Raw genomic sequence first — 22,018 nt, 5'->3', positions numbered from 1 at the left:
ATTCCTTTGACCTTTGACACTGAGCTTTTATTAAGAAGTTCCTTTGTTTGTATATGTGTTTTTCTTTTTTAAATCATAGCCACAAACTATTGAGGCAAGTAGATAGTAAAATTCCAACCTATGTGAAACATGCTATAAGAAGCAAAAAACGTGGAAACATAAAAAAACAATGGAAAGGCCAATCTGGCCAAGAATACTAAATGCTGAAAGGAAAGTAAGACTTCAAGAAGAAAAAAGAATTACATAAAACCTAAACCAACTTGAAGGGGAAAGAAGAAGGAACGAGTACTCTAAGGACGAATAGTAAAATTACGATTGCATTATTTGCAAGAGAAGGCAGAACACCACTGTGTGAAGGGTGGAAGGTGGAGTGGCTGAAAGTCAGAGAGCGGCAATAGATGAGTTTGTTAGCATGAATAAGAAACAAATAACAACTCATGACCTATAACACTTAAAAAATCAACAATCCGTAAATGTTTCATTCCAACAGGTTACAATGGTAATAAAAGAGCGCGAGTAAGGGTGTGATAAAAGAGAGGGATAAAGAGCAAAACGAGAATGTTAAGATTGGTGGTTTTTTGGTTTGCATAAAGAGAATTTTAGATAATTTAGTACTCAGCATCAATGGACCATTTTTAAACATTAAAAGAGTATGTCGCAAAGAGCTAAAGGACATGCGCTCTACATAAAACACGAAGTGCCTATGTTGTTAGCTATTACCTTACATCATAGGACTTACTCAAAGATAAAAGAGTACTAAAGTAAACCCAGTCCCTCTTTCTCTCTCTATCTCTCTCTCACTCCTTATTTTTATCTGTCTCTTTGCTCTTTGGCTCTAATTTATCTAAAATTCTCTGCTTTTGTATTGGTTACCCTGTTGTATAATACTGTTGTGTATGTTATGATTATGACCGAAAATGAGCAGAAATCAGTTCGTTTGATAACGTAGGACAAGTCTTATAGTCCTCAGCATTTAAACGCTAATAAACAATACTGGAAAATCCCAAAAACACGCAAAAAAAAGACAAAAACACGTTCGCAAAGAATACACGGATTTTTCGCCGCATACAAATATAGGAAACGGGCGTAGGTGATTAATACCTGGCATTAATTAACATCATATTAAAAAATAAAATAAAATTAAACGTCTAGGTTACCATTTTTAAAATTCCGAGTATTTATTGCCAACAAATAATAAAAATAATCTCCTTAGTCGTTGTCATAATGTGAGTTCTAGATGCTTACTGATGTTGTCCCATATTTAACGTGATTTTGTTTTTGCATCTCTTGTTCTGAGCCGGAATATTTGTTCCCGTGTGTTGTCTGTGTGTGTATGTTTCCGGTTTCTGTGTCCATTTTCTTGTTGTTACTGTTATTGTCATTCGGTGTCCAGCATATCCTCAGTATAAGTTCAAAATTTATAACTGTATGCCCACATGTGGTTTTAATGGTTTTGTGGTCAATGCGGTTGCATCGGTAATGGTCAATTTACGTTTCCGCCAGTTATGAGTGTTCCATCAGAGTCGCAATGCTATTCGAACACTAATACATGGAACATTTAGCCTTCAGTTCAATTCTATAACGATTTGTCGGTTTCGATGCGTGATTATTGTGGGTGCATTTGTGTGTATGTTCGTGTGCGTAACTAGGCATACCATTGTATGTGAAATATAAAAAAAAAAAATAAAATAGAAAAAAAATAATTTAAAAAAAAAAATTATTTACTAGTTTACAAATGTGTAAAATATACTAAATTTACTTCGCAAACATTAAACAGCCACATTAGAAGACAACAGATTAAATTCGACAGGTAAGTCATATTTATTTTAACTAAAACAAATATGCAATCTCCTTCTTATTCTCATAATAAATGTAAAGCTACCAAAAAACTAACATCTTTAAAGAATAGAAGCTACCCTCTCTCATATTCCTCCCATATTAATGAAGCTTCTCCATTCAACTTTAAGATCAGTGATAAAGGACCTACATTAAGTAGCCGAGTCGCAAAAGAGTACTACGTAGCCATATCTCTTACAGAGAAATTTCACAAGGCTAGAATATCTAGCAACAGTTACCAGTATAAGTGAGGACGTAATCATCCCTAACATGTTCGGATTTGTTAAAACTTTTCCCTAAAGATTGTCACAGTGCGGCAAGTCGTTCGGACTCGGCTATAAATAGGAGGATCGTTATCATTAGGCTTTAATCTTGAACTGCATTCATTGATATGTGAGAAAATTGCCCCTGTTCGTTAATGGAATGTTCATTGGCAAATTTAGCCGATTTGGCTGAAATTTTGCACGACGTATTTTATTATGACTTTCAGCAACTGTGCCAAATAGGGTTCAAATCGTTTCATAACCTGGTATGGCTGCCATATAAACCGATCTGGGATCATGACTTCTTGAGCCTCTAGGTGTCGCAATTATTATCCGATTTGCCTGAAATTTTGTACTACGGATCCTCTCATGACCATCAATATACGTGTTTATTATTGTCTGAATCTGTCTATAGCCTAATACAGCTCCCATATAAATCGATCTCTCTATTTGACTTCTTGAGCCCCCAAAGGACGCCATTCTTATTCGAATTGGCTGACTTTTTACACAGGTCTCCAACGTATAATTTAATTGTGGTCCAAACCGGCCCATGTCTTGATATCGCTCTAATAGCAGAGCAAATCTTATCTTTTATCCTTTTTTGCCTAAGAAGAGATGCCGGGAAAAGAACTCGACAAATGCGGTCCATGGTAGAGGGTATATAAAATAGTTGAAAAAAAAACATAACATGATCATACAAAATATAATAAAAAGAGTCTTAAAAGTAAAAACGTTAAGACATTATTTGCGTCAACTTTACTTTACATTCACATGTAATGTCTTCTGGGTCTGAGTCGAGTGGGTCTGGCTGGGCAGTTAAACAGGTGACATGTATCGGACCGCAATCGGGACATACATCTTGCACGTCGGCATCAATCCTTGCTCTGTAGGAGTTGAGGCGGCTGCATCTGCCGGAACGTAATTGAGCCAGAACAACTCTGGTTTGCCGGGGGGAGGTCAATTTCTTCAGGTGCAATGGGAGGCGGTCGTTCTCCAAGGACTTCATTCGCCCGGTAGCCATTTATCGCATCTGCTACCGTGTCTGCATGAATGTAGTTTAGACCTGCTTGATATGCCGTTTGATCTAGAGGTTCTCTCTTGTAGCGCTGAACCTCACGCTCTAGATCATGTAGTGTACCTTAAGGCTTCTGGGATGCGGATATCTATCCACAAGATGATGGTTTTGGGTGGTCTCTGCGATAACAGCCCAAAAGGTATTGCTTAGACAGCATATAGTTATGTCTTCGCACTGGTAGGATCTTTGTTTCCTGATGGAGGAGGTCCACATGAGATATATAGTATAACTAGATGGCTCGGTGTTCTTCGCAACACACTTAAGTGCTTGCGGCCCCCTTTGAAATGGTCAAACATTAAAAATTATTTATATTCTCAAATACCGCTCATTGAATACCAAACTGTCCCGTTTGGTAAATATCTCCATTTGGAGAATAATTTTGCGATGGGGTGGTCCCCCGAGAAATGTACCAAGTTTTTTGTATCAGTATTTTATGCTACTCTCGAATACCTTTCGTTTAAGGTTTATATTGCCCCGTTCGGTGTATATGTCCATTTGGGGCATAATTTTGGGTTGGGACGAACTGCCTAGAATAGATCCCAAATGTTTATATTTGTTTTCGTATTCTTCTCTAAAGAACCTTTCGTTTGAATCCCATACTGTCCCTATCGACCAACATGACCATTTGGGGGTGGTTTATAAGATGGGACGACCTTTTTTCGACTTGACCCCCAAATTTTTATATAAGTTACGTTTTCTACATTCCATTATCTTTCATTTACTACACATATTGCCCCAATCGGAAACAAGTACGTTTTTGACGGTTTTGTGAGGTGGGCGGCACCCCGACTTCTAGGATAAAATTTTTATATCAAGTTCGTACTATACTCTTAAATACCTTTCATTCGATACCTATCGGTCACCAATCGGTAAACATGCACATTTGGGCGGGTTTCGGTTATTTGACCCCAAAAAAATTTTATACAAATTTCGTATTCTTAGGTTACATACACAAGGAGGAGGCCCGGCCCCTCTCGCGGACATAACAAAATTCAGAACACTATTTGCACGGAGGGGCCAAGTTCCCATTGACTGGAGGACGAATGATTGAGTTAATCCAGATAAACATCCACTGGAGCGAGACTGCTACACACGCAAGATTCATATTGCCTTAATTCAGAATCCATGGACGACCCGGAACAAAGTTTCTTGACTGAACCATACCAACTACCAATTATTCTATGGTAATACTGGTACTCGGCCGAGGACCTGCGCTATTTGTCATAAGAATTTTAATTACATATTTTTCCCCAGAGTAGTCAACGTCGGATGTACTGGTGCGATCCTTCGAAGATAGTGATCCTCTTCGGGAAACAAAATCAGCCCAGGAAAAACCCTGGATGACCGGGGAGATACGCAATATTGGGAAAGAGGAACGCAGACTTTTAACAGAGCACGTCGTAAAAAAGCGGAAGTTTATAGGGATGTGTATTACACACGCCTCCAGGAATACAAATATAAGGGAGAAAGTGGCATAGGGTACGCCACAGGGGGGATTTAATCGCCACTCCTATGGGTGACCACCATAAATGATCTATTACGGATGCTGACTGCGGAGGTATTTGAACCCGTCTGCTACGCAGCCGATGTTATAATCCTTCTACGGGGTAAGGATCCGAACGAGCTATGCAGAAGGTCCGAAGGGGTCTTGCCTATGGCATATGACTGGGCTAGACCCAGAGGTCTCAATGTTAACCCAGAGAAGACTGAAATATGCCCGTTTACGAGGAAGAAGAAGGTGGGCCAATTTAAAGCACCACGTTTCCTCAATAAGATGATTTCGATATCTGATAAGGTCAAATACTTAGGTGTGATCTTGTACAGGAAACTGAATTGGAAGTGTCACATTCAGGAGCATACTGAGAAGGCTCACAGATATTGTGCACTATGTAGACGGGCCGTAGGCTCGAAATTGGGCCTGAATCCGAGGAAAGTCCACTGGCTCTACAGGAGCATGATTAGACAAATTCTTTCTTGCGCCTCAGTAGTTTGGTGAACTGTTATGGAGAAAAAGTGAAACATAAGGACCATACAACAAGTTCAGAGAACATGTCTTAGTAGCGATGAGGACCACATCCACTTAAGCACAGTTTGTTGAATTAGGCTTCTTGACATTAGTACCAAGTATGGTCAAAATCAAGCTATATTTAGATATAACTACTCTATATAACGATCACCCGATTTAACATCTTGGGCCCTTAAAAGGCACATTAATTATCCGATTTCGCTGAAACTTGGCATAGTGAGCTGTGTTAGGCTCTTCGCTAAACATGATCAATATGGCCTAAATCTTTTTATATTTGGATACAGCTGCCATATAGAATGATCTCCCGATTTCATGTCTTTGTCTCTTAAAAGGCGCGCATATTATCAGATTTCGCTGGCATTTTATACAGTGAACTATGTTAGACTTCCGAATATCCAATTGGTCAATATTTAGATATAGTAGACCCTCAAGGTTCTTGGACCCAATTTTTAATATCATATTTGTATTCTACTCCCTAAAATCTTTTTTCCCCCGATCGGTCCACTTTTGACTTTGGGCGGTTCTATTGGTGGAGTTTTGAGCTCGGAATGACCACCTGGATACTTGAACCGAATTTTTTATACCCCTTTTTATACCCTCCACCATAAGATGGGGGGTATACTAATTTCGTCATTCTGATTGTAACTACTCGAAATATTCGTCTGAGACCCTATAAAGTATATATATTCTTGATCGTCGTGAAATTTTATGTCGATCTAGCCATGTCCGTCCGTCTGTCCGTCCGTCCGTCCGTCCGTCCGTCCGTCCGTCCGTCCGTCTGTCTGTCGAAAGCACGCTAACTTCCGAAGGAGTAAAGCTAGCCGCTTGAAATTTTGCACAAATACTTCTTATTAGTGTAGGTCGGTTGGTATTGTAAATGGGCCATATCGGTCCATGTTTTGATATAGCTGCCATATAAACCGATCTTGGGTCTTGACTTCTTGAGGCTCTAAAGTGCGTAATTCTTATCCGATTGGGATGATATTTTGCACGACGTGTTTTGTTATGATATCCAACAACTGTGCGAAGTATGGTTCAAATCGGTCCATAACCTGATATAGCTGCCATATAAACCGATCTTGGGTCTTGACTTCTTGAGCCTCTAGAGTGCGCAATTCTTATCCGATTGGGATGAAATTTTGCTCGACGTATTTTGTAATGATATCCAACAACTGTGCCAAGTATGGTTCAAATCGGTTAATTACCTGATATAGCTGCCATATAAACCGATCTTGGGTCTTGACTTCTTGAGCCTCTAGAGTGCGCAATTCTTATCCGATTGGGATGAAATTTTGCACGACGTGTTTTGTTATGATATCCAACAACTGTGCCAAGTATGGTTCAAATCGGTCCATAACCTGATATAGCTGCCATATAAACCGATCTTGGGTCCTGACTTCTTGGGCCTCTAGAGGGCGCAATTCTCATCCGACTAGACTGAAATTTTGCACATAGTGTTTTAATATCACTTCTAACAACTGTGCTACGTATGGTTCAATTCGGGCCATTACTTGGTATAGCTGTCATATAAACCGATCTTGGGTCTTGACTTCTTGAGGCTCTAGAGTGAGCAATTCTTATCCGATTAGAATGAAATTTTGCACTATGTGTTTTTTTATGATATCCAACAACTGTGCCAAGTATGGGTCAAATCGGTCCATAACCTGATGTAGCTGCCATATAAACCGATCTTGGGTCTTGACTTCTTGGGCCTCTAGAGAGCGCAATTCTTATCCGATTTGCCTGAAATTTTGTACGACGGATCCTCTCATGACCATGAACATACGTGTTTATTATGGTCTGAATCGGTCTATAGCCCGATACAGCTCCCATATAAATCGATCTCTCTATTTTACTTTTTGAGCCCCCAAAGGGCGCAATTCTTATTCGAATTGGCTGACATTTTACACAGGTCTCCAACATATAATTTAATTGTGGTCTGAACCGGATCATATCTTGATATCGCTCTAATAACAGAGAAAATCTTTTCTTATATCATTTTTTGCCTAAGAAGAGATGCCGGGAAAAGAACTGACAAATGCGCTCCATGGTGGAGGGTATATAAGATTCGGCCCGGCCGAACTTAGCACGCTTTTACTTGTTTTTGCCTAAGAAGAGATGCCGGGAAAAGAACTCGACAAATGCGATCCATGGTGGAGGATATATAAGATTCGGCCCGGCCGAACTTAGCACGCTTTTACTTGTTTTTATACCCTCCACCATAAGATGGGGGTATACTAATTTCGTCATTCTGTTTGTAACTACTCGAAATATTCGTCTGAGACCCTATAAAGAATATATATTCTTGATCGTCGTGAAATTTTGTGTCGATCTAGCCATGTCCGTCCGTCTGTCCGTCCGTCTGTCCGTCCGTCTGTCCGTCCGTCCGTCCGTCCGTCTGTCTGTCGAAAGCACGCTAACTTCCGAAGCAGTAAAGCTAGCCGCTTGAAATTTTGCACAAATACTTCTTATTAGTGTAGGTCGGTTGGTATTGTAAATGGGCCATATCGGTCCATGTTTTGATATAGCTGCCATATAAACCGATCTTGCGTCTTGACTTCTTGAGCCTCTAGAGTGCGCAATTCTTATCCGATTGGAATGAAATTTTGCACGACGTGTTTCGTTATTATATCCAAATAATTGTGCCAAGTATGGTTCAAATCGGTCCATAACCTGATATAGCTGCCATATAAACTGATCTTGGGTCTTGACTTCTTGAGCCTCTAGAGTGCGCAATTCTTATCCGATTTGCATGAAATTTTGCACGATGTGTTTTGCTATGATATCCAACAACTGTGCTAAGTATGGTTCAAATCAGACCATAATCTGATATAGCTGTCATATAAACCGATCTTGGGTCTTGACTTCTTGAGCCTCTAGAGGGCGCAATTCTTATCCGATTTGAATGGATTTTGGCACGACGTGTTTTGTTATGATATCCACCAACTGTGCCAAGTATGGTTGAAATCGGTCCATAACCTGATATAGCTGCCATATAAACCGATCTTGGGTCTTGACTTCTTGAGCCTCTAGAGTGCGCAATTCTTATCCGATTGAAATGAAATTTTGAACGACGTATTCTCTCACGACCATCAACATACGCGTTTATTTAATCTGAATCGGTCTATAGCCTGGTACAGCTCCCATATAGATCGATCTCTCTATTTTACTTATTGAGCCCCCTAAAGGGCGCGATTCTTATTCAAATTGGCTGACATTTTACACAGTTCTCCAACATATAATTTAATTGTGGTCCAAACCGGACCATATCTTGATATCGTTCTAATAGCAGAGCAAATCATTTCTTATATCCTTTTTTGTCTAAGAAGAAATGCCGGGAAAAGAACTCGACAAATGCGGTCCATGGTGGAGGGTATATAAGATTCGGCCCGGCCGAACTTAGCACGCTTTTACTTGTTTATTCTACACCCGGATACCTTTCTTTAAAATCCCATATTGTTCCGATCGGTCCACTTTTTTTTTTGGGCGGTACTTTCGGCGCTTTTTTGGGCTAGGATCGGCCACCTGGGTAGTTGAACCGAATTTTAAATATCGTACTCGTATTCTACGCTTGAATACCTTTTATTTCAGGCCCATATTTTCCTGATCGGTCCACTTTTGATTTCGGGCTTTACTTTTGGGGGAATTTTTGGCTCGGGGTGGTCATCTGGGTACATGAACCCAACTTTTATTATCGCATTCGTACTCTACTCCCGAATACCTTTCATGTGATTACCATATTGTCTCGATCGTTTCACCTTTATTTGTGGGTGGTACTTTTGGCGTAAGAGGTAGGGTCCACGCTCCTTCAAATATAAAAAAAATATTAAGCCAGTTGTTTTTTCTAGACCAATCCCAACAATCTTTGAACATTTCAAGAAATTCGGCTCAGCCGTTTTTGAGTCACTGAGGAACAAGCAAACTTACATACATACAAATTTTATAAACAAACAAACACAAATTGTTTTTTAGACCCTACACCACCACTGTGGTATTGTGTTCTATAATTTTGTTTTGTTGTCATTTCTTTGTCATTTGTTTGCAACGCTAAGAAGGAGAAGAGCTAGACCCATTGATAAGTATACCGATCGACTCAGAACCACTTTTTGATTCGTTTTAGCCATGTCCGTCTTTTAATCCATGTATTCTTGTAATCAAGATATAGCTGCCATATAAACCGATCTTGGAATGAAATTTTGCGCGACGTCTTTTGTTATGATATCCAACAACTGTGCCAAGTATGGTTCAAATCGGTCCATAACCTGATATAGCTGCCATATAAACCGATCTTGGTTCATGACTTCTTGAGCCTCTAGAGTGCGCAATTCTTAATCGATTGGGATGAAATTTTGCATGACGTGTTTTGTTATGATATCCAACAACTGTGTAAAGTATGGTTCAAATCGGTCAATATCCTGATACAGCAATTCTTATCCGATTTGAATGAATTTTTTCACAAAGTTTTTTTTTATGATATCCAACAACTGTGCCAAGTATGGTTGAAATCGGTTCATAAGCTGATATAGCTGTCATATAAACAGATCTTGAGCTTCTAGAGGGCGCAATTCCTATCCGATTTGGCTGAAATTTTGCGCGATGTAATTTAATTTTACTTTCAACAACTGTATCAAATAAGGTTTACATAGGTTCATAACCTGATATAGCTGCCATATAAACCGATCTGGGATCTTGACTTCTTGAGCCTCTAGAGTTCGCAATTATTATCCGATTTGCCTGAAATTTTGTACGACGGATCCTCTCATGACTATCAAGATACGTGTTTATTATGGTCTGAATCGGTCTATAGCCAAATTGGCTGACATTTTACACAGGTCTCCAACATATAATTTAATTGTGGTTCAAATCGGTCCATATCGTGATATCGCTCAAATAGCAGAGCAAATCTTTTCGTATATCCTTTTTTACCTAAGAAGAGATGCCGGGAAAAAAAACTCGACAATTGCGATCTATGGTGGAGGGTATATAAGATTCGGCCCGGCCGAAATTAGCACGCATTTACTTGTTTCTTTTATGTAGATGTTAGGGCGCAAATAAGACAGGCATATGAACTTAAATTATACGTATTGGCTAGGTGATATACAGGGTGGCTGATGAAAGCCGCTACCAAAAAAAAATGTAATAACTTTTTTTCTATTTAATAATAATAATTTAATAATTAATTTAATTAATTAATTAATTAATTTAATTAATAATAATTTAATAATTAATTTAATAATTTAATTTAACATGAATAAAAGAAAAATGTATTCCATACACCGAAAAAAAAATGTAGCAATATTCATCATTGTAGCAATATTCATCAGCCACCCTGTATATGATTCAGCAAAGTAGGAAGAGTCATATTAAGAAATTGTTTATAATGAGCATAAATTAATTTGACTGATTTTAAGTATATTAAAAAGGATTGTTCTTTATTACATTGAAATACGGTTTTGTACTGATTTGGAAGATCATCTACACTCAAAATTTTCAAAACTACTTCTGATTCTTTTGCTTTGAAACTGCTGTGGACGGAAGGTAATATATTAATGTAGAACCCAGCAATCAGTAGTTCGATGCAAACAAAATAAATTTACCACAACTCTTATATAGTCTGCTAAACCAAACGCTTCGCAAACAAGCCAGTTCTCAGAAAAGTATGCCGCAAATAGTTAATGATTTTCATCCTGAGAAGTATGCCACTCTCGCTTATTCATTGTATAGCACAAGCAATAAATTAGCCTGCGATTTTTAGAATTTGTTAAGATTCTTCTTAAATAAAACACAAACAAAATTTGACCTTCGTTCAAAAATTCGTCGCACAAAAATTGTAATGGTATACTTTTAGTACCATAAAGTAGCAGTTGTCATGGCAACTTCTATAGAAATGGATTATATATTTAAGACATTTGGCATAATTTGGTTTATTAGGGAAACAAATATATTGAATTTAGTTTTTAATAAACTGGCAAGGAAATTAATAATAACCCTCTGCCTACATAACAAAATGTCTTATTAAAAAATAAGTTGAAGCTGCAAGACTTATCGCCAGACCAAATTATTTTGAATTTTATTTAAATTTGAATTTCATTAAAATTGGATTTAAAATAGAAGATTAGTTTATAATGGGGATTACATCGAAAATGGCTCCATGTTTAGCACAGCTGTTGGGAGGGCCTTAAACAACCATTCAAATGTTTAATTTAATAGGATAAAAACTACGACTTCAGTGCTCTTATGTGAGAGCCATAATATGATATAGGTTATCATAGCCCTACTTCAAATTAAGAGTTGGGATACTTTCTCAAATGTTGCCAAAATTTACAGCCTCTCCGCTCCAAAGCAGGCCAGTCAATTTTAAAAGGATCGAAGGAGTTTGTTTGATTGATTGCCACAATAACCTAACCTATCCCCTAATATTAAGCAGACATTTGCGACAATATAAGACAGGTATCACTTTTCCTCAATTTATGAATTTTTCTACGACCCGCCATTTGAGAGTAGACAGCATTTCACTTATGTACTAATTAGGACAATATTGTAGAATTACATAGCTCTGTTATCACATTGTGGCCTCTATGTTGAATAAATTATACGGTATAATGTAGTATACTCTGCCATATCCAAAAATCCAACTCCTTTTGTTTGTATTAAGCAATTCAACGAATTTATTTTCTTTCCATTTTCGCATATACATATATATTTTTCTAGAATTTTCAATTTGTCATAATAGTTAATTAGGTTTTTGCTCTTTTTAAGCTTTTTATATACGAATGAGCTCTGCGTTTTGTGATATTCCATTGGCGAGTTTTATCAATTAGCAATTAAAAAAAAAAAAAAAAAAAAAACAAATGAACCGCCAATCTACTGATTGAATCCATTAAAAACAATCATCTAACAGAATACCCAAATGAACAACAAATAAAATTGAAATCAATTTTTAATTGTTTTAAAAAATTGCTGAATAGGTTATCACTTCCAATAACAGCCTAGGGAGCTTTAAGTATTCCATTTGTAGTAGTGTGTTTATGATATCATAGTAAATTGCATTTTATTTGAAAATCAATAGCAGTGAAAATAGTATAATAAAAAAATTTACATAAATATTATTTTTGGTTTAAAGCACACAGGTAATATGAGATAATAACAAACCTTAGCTCGATTTTTATGTTGGGGAGTTAGTTTTTACATATTCGCAATTTGAGCGATGATTCCACGCAAAAAAAATAAAACGTTTGGAATAACTTTGTGACAAAAAAAAAAACTGTATAAGGGAAGTACTATTCAAAGTTGAATGTTAGTCGTGAATTTGCAACATTTTGATATTAAAGTCACTTTAGTTATGGTAAAACTTTTAAGAACTTCATCTGTGGTAAAGGAAGGCTCTTTTACCGTTTAAGCCAAAAATCTTTTGATTTAGAGGTATTTTTCATGGGCTGTATTAATCGCTGGAGGTGTGCACGTGAGACTACATGTCATGCTTGAATCACGCGTGATTCACGTGATTCGTGAGTGATATCCAAATACAATCACTTGATCGTTTGTGACCGTGATTAAATTAAAATTTTTCGTGCATGAGTGTGATTGAATGAAATCATGTCACGACACTAATCACGACTCACGGGGCATTCACGACTAACGAAATGCTCATAAAACGCTCACGAAACGCTCTTGACTCACAAGAAAATCACGAATAAACTGTACAAAAATAACGAAAAACTAGTCAGACTTAAATTTGGATACCAATTGAAATAGCAATTTAGAATATTGTAAGATTTTCCTACCATAGGACAAAAGATTTGCTGGGGCGTCAACTAGAGATTGACGTCCCAGTATGTGTCATTAAGATGTGACCAAAATTGTGGTTTTTACTGCCATAGAACTCCATATTGGATGAAATATACACATTGGAGCTATATCTAAATTAGGACTGATTTTAATGAAATTTTCCGCACGTATTGGAACGTCAATTTAATCGTGTAAAATCGGGCAAAAATTGTGGATTCTACAGGCTTAAAAGGCCATATCGGATGAACGATATATATGGTAGCTATAGATATATCTAAGTCTAAACCGATTTGTATGAAATTGTACACATATGAAGACGTCAAATAAAGCACCTCATGCAAAATTTAGTAAAGATCGGACCAAAATTGTGGCTTCTACAGCATTAATAGCTCAAATCGGATGAAAGATATATATGGGAGCTATATCTAAATCTGAACCGATTTTTATGAAATTTTCCAGATATATTTAGATCAGTAACAAAACAGTCCGTGCCAAATTTTGTGCGAATTTGTTCTGTACGGAAGCTATATCTAAATATTGTGCGATACAAACCATATTTGGGCGGACGTCGGGAGACCTAAAACTACCCACAGTTTCAAATTTGAACGAAATTGGTTAATATATGGAGCTTTTATGGGCTTCAGATCCTTTACCGGCAGATCGGTCAATATGGCAGCTATATCTAAATATGATCCGTTCTGTACCATATTTGGGTGCTAAGTTGAGAGGCTTAAAACTAAGCACTATTCCAAATTTCAGCGAAATCGGATAAAAACTATAGATTTTATGGCCTTCAGATTCCATATCGAGGGATCGGTTTATATGGAAGCTATTTATATCTAAACATAGTCCGATCCGAACCATATTTGGGTCCTATGTTGAGAGGCTTAAAATAACCCATAGTTCTAAATTTCAGCGAAATCGGTTAAAAAAGTAAAGCCTTTATCGGCAAATCGGTCTATATGGCAGCTATATCTAAATATAGTCTGATCCAAACTATATTTAAAACTGCGCACTGTTCCGAATTTCAGCGAAATCAGATAAAAAATAAAGCTTTTATGGCCTTCAGACCCCTTATCAGGAGATCGGCCTATATGACAGCTATATCTATATAGGATGAAATATAGATTTTTTATGGGCATTAGATCCTTTATCTGAAAATCGATCTATATAGCAGCTATATCCCAATTACCATTTATTTAAACCCCAATCTCAATTACCATTTATTTAAACCCCATATTGCCATTGGTTTAGGGGAGTTTACACGATGAGGAGTCCCCCAAACACATGACCCCAAAATAGGTTATTAAATTCGTTTTCTAATGTCAAATACCTTTCCTTTGAGCCACATTTGGGCATGGTCGGAAAATGTTTTCCCCTTGGGGGGGGGGGGTGTTTCGTGGAAGAGGTGATGCCCCAAATACATTGTCCTACATTTGGAAATCAAATTCGTATTCTACTCCCAAATACCTGCATTCGAGCTCCATATTGCGATGGTCAGTAAAAAATTGCTGACCATCTCGAAATTGGTCCCGAAAGTGGGTATCAATTCTTGCTCTACCCTCCAATACCTTTAATTTAAGCTCAACATTGTTTTGGGTATTGGGGTGGTCCCCCAAACACTAAGCCCGGAGAATATATCAGCAACGTGCTTTATTCTATATATCATTTATTTGAACCCCATATTGCCATTGGCCTGTAAATTGGATATCAAATTCGTTTTCTAATCTCATTTAAACTCCTTATTGCAAAATTCAGCAAATTTGAACGGTTTGGGGTCCGCCTGTCCGTCCGTCTGTCTGTTGAAATCACGCTACAGTCTTTAAAACCAGAGATATTGAGTTGAAACTTTGCTCAGATTCTTTTTGGTCCATAAGCAGCTTAAGTTCGAAGCAGAGATAAGTTCGAAGGGCTATATCGGACTATATCTTGATATAGTCCCCATATAGACCGATCCGCCGATTTAGGGTCTTAGGCTCATAAAAGCCACATTTATTATCCGATTTTGTTGAAATTTGGGACAATGAGTTATGTTATGCCCTTCGACATTTTTCTTCAATTTGGCCCAGATCGGGCCAGTGGATATAGCTGCCATATAGACCAATCTCTCGATTTAAGGTCTTTCGCCCATAAAAGGCTCATTTATTGTCCGATTTTGCCAAAATTTGGGACAGTGAATTGCGATAGGCCCCTTGACATCTTTCTGCACTTCTGCCCAGATCGGTTAATATTTGAATTCAGCTGCCATATAGACCGGTCTCTCGATTTAAGGTTTTGGGTCCATAAAAGACGCATTTATTGTCCGATGTCGCCGAAATTTGGGACAGTGAATTTTGTTAGGCCCATCGACATCTTTCGTCAATTTGGTTCAGATCGGTCCAGTTTTCAATATAGCTGCCATATAGACCGATCTCTTCATTTAAGGTCCGATTTCACTGAAATTTGACACAGTGACTTATGTTAGGTATTTCGACATCCATGTCGTATATGGTTCACATCGGTTTATTTGTAAATAAAGCTAATTTAAAGACCAATATTTTGTTATACACAATTGAACAATGACTTGTACTTATTAGTATTTGGTCCAACTCGGAACATATTTCGATATAGCTGCTATGGAGCATAAGGTTTGCATTCGTCACCGGATTTTGACGTGATTTACATATATATCCCAGGTGGTGGGTATCCAAAGTTCGGCCCGGACGAACATAACGCCTTTTTACTTGTTTTTTGAAATTTTGACTTTGGAAGCAGTTTCATTGAAAAATTTCCTTTAAAATAAAACTTATTTAAATTTTGTGTTTGGAAAAATATCTTATAAATTTCATTTTTTTGGAAATTTCTTTTAAACAATGTATTCTATCTTTTGTCTTTGAAATTTGGTCTTTTGAAAAATTTCATTAAAACTTTGACCTTAAATAAAAATTCTGCAAATAAAAATTTATTGAAATGTCTAAAAAAATTATGTATTTTTATACCCACCACCGAAGGATGGGGGTATATTCATTTTGTCATTCCGTTTGCAACACATCGAAATATCCATTTCCGACCCTATAAAGTATATATATTCTTGATCAGCGTAAAAATCTAAGACGATCTAGACATGTCCGTCCGTCTGTCCGTCTGTCTGTTGAAATCACGCTACAGTCTTTAAAAATAGATATATTGACCTGAAATTTTGCACAGATTCTTTTTTTGTCCATAAGCAGGTTAAGTTCGAAGATGGACTATATCGGACTATATAGCCCCCATATAGACCGATCCTCCGGTTTAGGGTCTTCGGCCCACAAAAGCCACATTTATTATCCGATTTTGTTGAAATTTGGGCAGTGAGTTGTGTTAGGCCCTTCGACATACATCGTCAATTTGGCTCAGATCGGTCCAGATTTGGATATAGCTGCCATATAGACCGATCCTCCGATTTAGGGTCTAAGGCCCATAAAAGCCACATTTATTATCCGATTTTGCTGAAATTTGGGACAGTTAGTTGTCTTAGACCCTTCGACTTCCTTTGTTAAATTGGCCTAGATCGGTTCAGATTTGGATATAGCTGCCATATAGACCGTTCCTCCGGTTTAGGGTCTTAGGCCCACAAAAGCCACATTTATTATCCGATTTGATGAAATTCAGGACAGTGAATTGTGTAAGGCCCATCGATATCCTTCGTTAAGTTGGCTCAGATCGGTCCATATTTGGATATAGTTGCCATATGGATCAATCCTCCGATTTATGGTGTAAGGCCCATAAAAGTCACATTCATTATCCGATTTTGCTGAAATTTGGGACAGTGAGTTGTGTTAGGCCTTTGACATATTTCTTCAATTTGGTTCAGATCGGTTCAGATTTAAATATAGCTGCCATATAGACCGATTTCTTGATTTATGCTTTTGGGCCCATAAAATGCTTATTTATTGTCCGATGTCGCCGAAATTTGGAACAGTGAGTTAAGTTAAGCCCCTTAACATACTTCTGCAATATCGCACAGATCGATCCAGATTTGGATATAGCTGCCATATAGACCGATCTCTCGATTTAAGGTTTTGGGCCCATAAAAAGCGCATTTATTGTCCGATGTCGCCGAAATTTGGGACAATGACTTGTGTTGGGCCCTTTGATATTTGTCTTCAATTTGGCTCAGATCGGTCCAGATTTGGATATAGCTGCCATATAGACCGATCTCTCGGTTGAACAATGACTTGTACTTATAAGCATTTGGTCCAAATCGGAACATATTTCGATATAGCTGCTATGGGTCATAAGGTATGCATTTTTCCCCGGATTTGATGAAAGGTGGTTTACATATATACCCGAGGTGGTCGGTATCCAAAGTTCGGCCCGGCCGAACTTAACGCCTTTTTACTTGTTTTTTTTGATTATTTTTTTCCAAAGAATTCAAATATTTTATTGAATATTTATTTTCAAAGAACATATCACTGAAATGTTACGTTTATTAAGTAAAGTTTTTTTCTTTTCCATGACATTTGGAAAACAATTTAGAAAACAAATTGTTCAAATTTTGTCTTTATAAGATTTTTATCCAAATTTTCCCTTTAAACAATTTTTAATAAAATTATGTCTGTAGTGAAATTTTGTGTGTAGAAAAATTTTATTTCAATTTTGCCTTAAGAAAAAATTTTATATTTAGCAAAAATATTTTTGAGAAGGCCAAGACAAGATACAAATTTTGCCTTTAGGAAATGTTTCATTAAAATTCTGTCTTTAAATAAAATTTCATTGAAATTTTGTGTTTCGAGAATATTTCTTAGAAATTTCGCCTTTAGAAGTATAATTTCCGCGCAGAGGTATATAACTTTCATCCGGTAAGCTCTCTTATGATTGCAGAATCCACTATTCTGGTCTAATCTCAAAAAAATTTTGCACATGGTGTTTAATTTGATGTCTCAATTTATGCGCAAAATTTAATCCAAATCGGTTTTGTTTAAAATATAGCTTCCATATTGTCTTTAATTCGATATGCCTTTTTTATAAAATTTTTTAATAAGGTGTTTGACTTGGCGTCTCCTTTTGTGCCTATTTTCGCCAAAATCGGTTCAGATTTAGAAGTAGCTTACATACATATGTGTCTTTCAGCCAAAATGCACTTTTATGGTTAAATTTGTTTGTGGTCTGTGCAAATTCGAACATGCTCTCAGTTGCTTAATAGCAATGAGAAGACTCGGTGGTGTAGGATTTTATATAGTCGGACCCGCCTCACTTTTGCCTTTCCTTACTTTTTAATAGCCATCACCAAGGATGGGGTATATTCTTTTTGTCATTCCGTTTACAACACATCGCTATATACATTTCCGAGTTACACGAGGTCTGAGCAAAAAATCCATTACCTTTAATTTTCATTATATATTTATTCATCAGTAAATATCTTGTCCTCTTCAAAGTAATCCGCCTCAGATATTTTCCAATCCTCGAAACACTTCTGAAACGCGCTTTTTGGTTATAAAAACTTAATCCAGTTTCTTTGATCCATTTTTTCGAATAGTAAAAAATCTAAGAGCACACCAAAACACGACTAACATTTTGGTCTGTCAAAAACAAAAAAAAAAAAAAATATCGGTTATTATCGAGGTCTGATAAAAATATCAGACCTCGTAAATATATTTTTTGTGGCTGTTAAAAGTTAAGAGGATCTAGCCACGTCCATTCGTTCGTCTTTTGAAACCACGCTACAGTCTTTATAAATAGAGATAGTGAGTTGAAACTTTGCACAGATTCTTTTTGGGTCCATAGGCGGGGTAAGTTAGAAAATGTCCGACAAGAGCGCATTGATGAATTTAAATATTTGTATGGCTATGAAGCACCTTCTAATAGCACGGTAAAAAACTGATTTAATGAAATCAATCTTGGGCGGCGCTCGCTCAAGGTCTAATTAAGTGAAGGTAGTCCAAAACAGCCCTTGTACCAGAGAACATGATGCCGTGCGTGAACTTATAATACAAGATCGTAATCTATTTCACCATACATTCGATATTGCATGAATTCCTTGCCGTAAAAAGGGCTGTTTTAGTTGGATTCCGCATAATTTGAGAATCGTTCAAAAAAAGGGTTCTTGTCGATTAATGCGATGAAGAAAAATACGAAAAATGTGTTCAAAATACATTTATTAGATCTTCACAAGTGGCGAAACGTGGATACGTAAACAACATTCGGCCGTGTGGGTCTTCAAAGACGGGCCAAATCATACGAAAGTTGTTAGTGGAAGAAGCACTTAGAAGGAAATGGTCGCCTGTTTCATTCAATAGCCATGTTTTGAAGGTGTATCAATCGGAGCTAAAAAGTTCTTAGACAATTGGTTTGAGCGCATGCAAAAGTTCATGAATCATACTGGAGGATACTTAAAAAAAAAATAAAGCCATTTTTCATGACAAAAATTTGAGGTTTCATTATTGGCCAGAAACTAATAGAACAACCCTCGGATGTGTGAGTTGTATTAGCCTCCAAAACATCCTGAATATGATGTAGATCGATCTATATTTGGATAAAGCTACCATATTGACCTATCTCCAGCTTTATAATCTAGGACAGTGAATTATATTAGACATCTCCACACCGCCGATTTTGGTTCAGATCGGACCATATTTCGGTATAGCTGCTAAGGTTTCATTAATGGTGTAGTTGTTACATCAAAGCAGCGTTCATTACCCGAATTCGCCACAGTAAGCTGTGTAAGGACTTGCTATATCCGCCTTCAATATGGCTCCTATTGGTCTATATTTTGATATACCTGCCATATAAACTGATCTACTGACTGTATATCTTAGGCTCATAAAGGGCCCATTTATTATCCGATTTCGCTGAAATTCGGCACAATGTAACGCCGATATTTCCATATTTAGGTATAGCTGCCATATATATCGATCTCCCCATTTAAGTCCTTGGGTATCTAAACGAAGGGTTTATTACCCGATTTCGCTGAATTTTCCAATCCGATTCAGCTGAAATTTTGCCCAACGTGTTTTGTTATGACTTCCAATAACTATGCCAAATATGGTTTAAATCGGTACATAACCTGATATAACTCCATATAAACATGTTTCGGATCATGCTTTTTTGAGTCTCTAGAGGGCGCAATTATTATCCGATTTGGCAATGATTTTGTACAACGGCTTTTCCCATGCAATTCTTATCCGATTTGTCCAAATTTTTGCATGAAGAGTTTTGTTATGACTTCCAACAACTATATAGATATAACTCCCATATAAACCGATTTCCATTTGATATTACTTCTGATGACTGTGTTAAGTATTGTCAAAATCGGTTCACAAGAAAGGCCTGCTCAAGAGCATTAATTTCTGCTTTCAAGACACACTAAAAACCATGGAGTATTTCAAAAACTGAACTCTTCGTTTAAAAATGCAATATTGTATGTGACAATTGAGAACTTTGTCAAAATTTGGGTTCAGCGTTTACTAGCTCAGCAAAAACAGTCACCAATTAAAGGTCTTGTGCAGGCATTTGGTTCATATGTTGATTTAGCTCCGATATAAACCGACCTAGGATCTTGACTTCAGGAACCTTTAGAGGGCGCAATACTTATCCGATATGGCTGATATGTTGTACAACGGCTTCTTATATGACCCTAAACATACTTACTAAATGTTGTCAGAATCGCTCCATTACCTGATATAGCTCCCATATAAACCGATTTCATGAGTTATCTTCTTGATCCCCTATAGTGCTGAATTCTTATCCTATTTTGCATAATAACTTCTACTATGGCGTCCAACATCCAAAGCAAGTATAGTCCGAATCAGACCATACTCTGAAGTAGCTCCAATAGTATAGTTTGTTTATAAAGAGAAATAGGGCAAAGAACTTGGCAAATGCGATCCATGGTGGAGGTTATTTAAGATTCTGCCCGGCAGAACTTAGCACGCTTTTACACGTCTTTTATCCTAAGTAAGCTATATGTATGTTAGTAGATTGTCCCTTTTGTCTCTGCAGAAGGTTGTTAGAGTTTTAGGACTCCAATCTGGCTTCAAAATGTCTAGATTTCCTTTCACTTCTACTTTTTCCTTTTCTTTCATGCGGTATACAAAGATATCTCTAGGGGAAAACAAATACCCCATATATGTATTTCGATGTATGAACTGTACCCATTCAACCTCGTCATTTCAACGCAACCTTTTCCTTCTTACGGTGATAACTATAAGATTGTATATCAATACAAAACAAAACGTACCCATCGTAAACTAATTAATTTATCCTTCGAGTTTTTAATTCTACCTGCAAATAAGTAGTTTAGACTTTTCTTTAGTTTGGTTTGAAAAACTTATTTTTATATCCGTTTGCTGTGAAGGTGGGTGATACTTAAAATCCCTTTTATCTTATTTTTATAACACTAACTTCTTCAAAGGTTGGTTGGTTACGATTAAAACTTATTGCCATGGAATAAACACCAAGACCCTTTACTTTAAAGCAAAATTGCTTTGAATTAGTTAATCTTCCTTAAGGGCCATTTCAAAGCAAACCTTTGGCCTTTAATCGAAGATAATACCATAAAGTTTGCCTTTGCTCAAATGCAGACATTGGTAAAATCTTAACACTCTATGTATACCCATTAGGGAGATTTGGAATACAACATGCCCTGGCTCATTAAGAAAATCCACGAAGATATTCCGGAAAGTGCTGCTTCTTTAAAAACAATCACAAAAAAACCTTAGTTTACGCTTAAATTAACATTTTGCCTTGAAGTAGAAGCAAAGCGCAAGGCGCAAAGCGAACGACGAAGCAACACAAAGCAAAGAACTACAATAATTATAGCATATCCACAGGCTGAAGTTTCAATTAGTGCAGACACAAGAAAAATCACAGCCTATTAAGGACAGGGAAAGTGAGGCAAAAAAGGGTAAAGTGCTGACAATTTCGTAGAAAACTTTCTGCCAATGAATGAGTTTTATGGTCATCAAATGCAATTCCATAGCAGAGGAGCTAATGAATAATCTTATAAGAGAAAAAAGTTACTTAAAAAATTAAGAAAGTTTCGTAGTATACTTTAAGGCTGAATTGAACTTA

At 37.0% G+C, this 22,018-nt stretch overlaps 1 protein-coding gene across 2 annotated transcripts in view; it reads left to right on the top strand.

The window, feature by feature from the left end:
* Positions 1 to 1,703: 1,703 nt before the first annotated feature.
* The window catches only part of LOC106091617 (uncharacterized), a 499,339-nt gene continuing 479,024 nt past the window's right edge, over positions 1,704 to 22,018 (top strand). For both annotated transcript variants that reach the window (XM_059364400.1, XM_059364401.1), the window contains exon 1: positions 1,704 to 1,810. The gene's annotated coding sequence lies outside the window, so the exon portion shown is untranslated. The remainder of the gene's footprint in view (positions 1,811 to 22,018) is intronic.

The sequence above is a fragment of the Stomoxys calcitrans genome, chromosome 3 (genome assembly GCF_963082655.1).
Source record: "Stomoxys calcitrans chromosome 3, idStoCalc2.1, whole genome shotgun sequence".
NCBI lineage: Eukaryota > Metazoa > Arthropoda > Insecta > Diptera > Muscidae > Stomoxys > Stomoxys calcitrans.
This window is presented reverse-complemented; position numbering and strand designations above follow the sequence as displayed.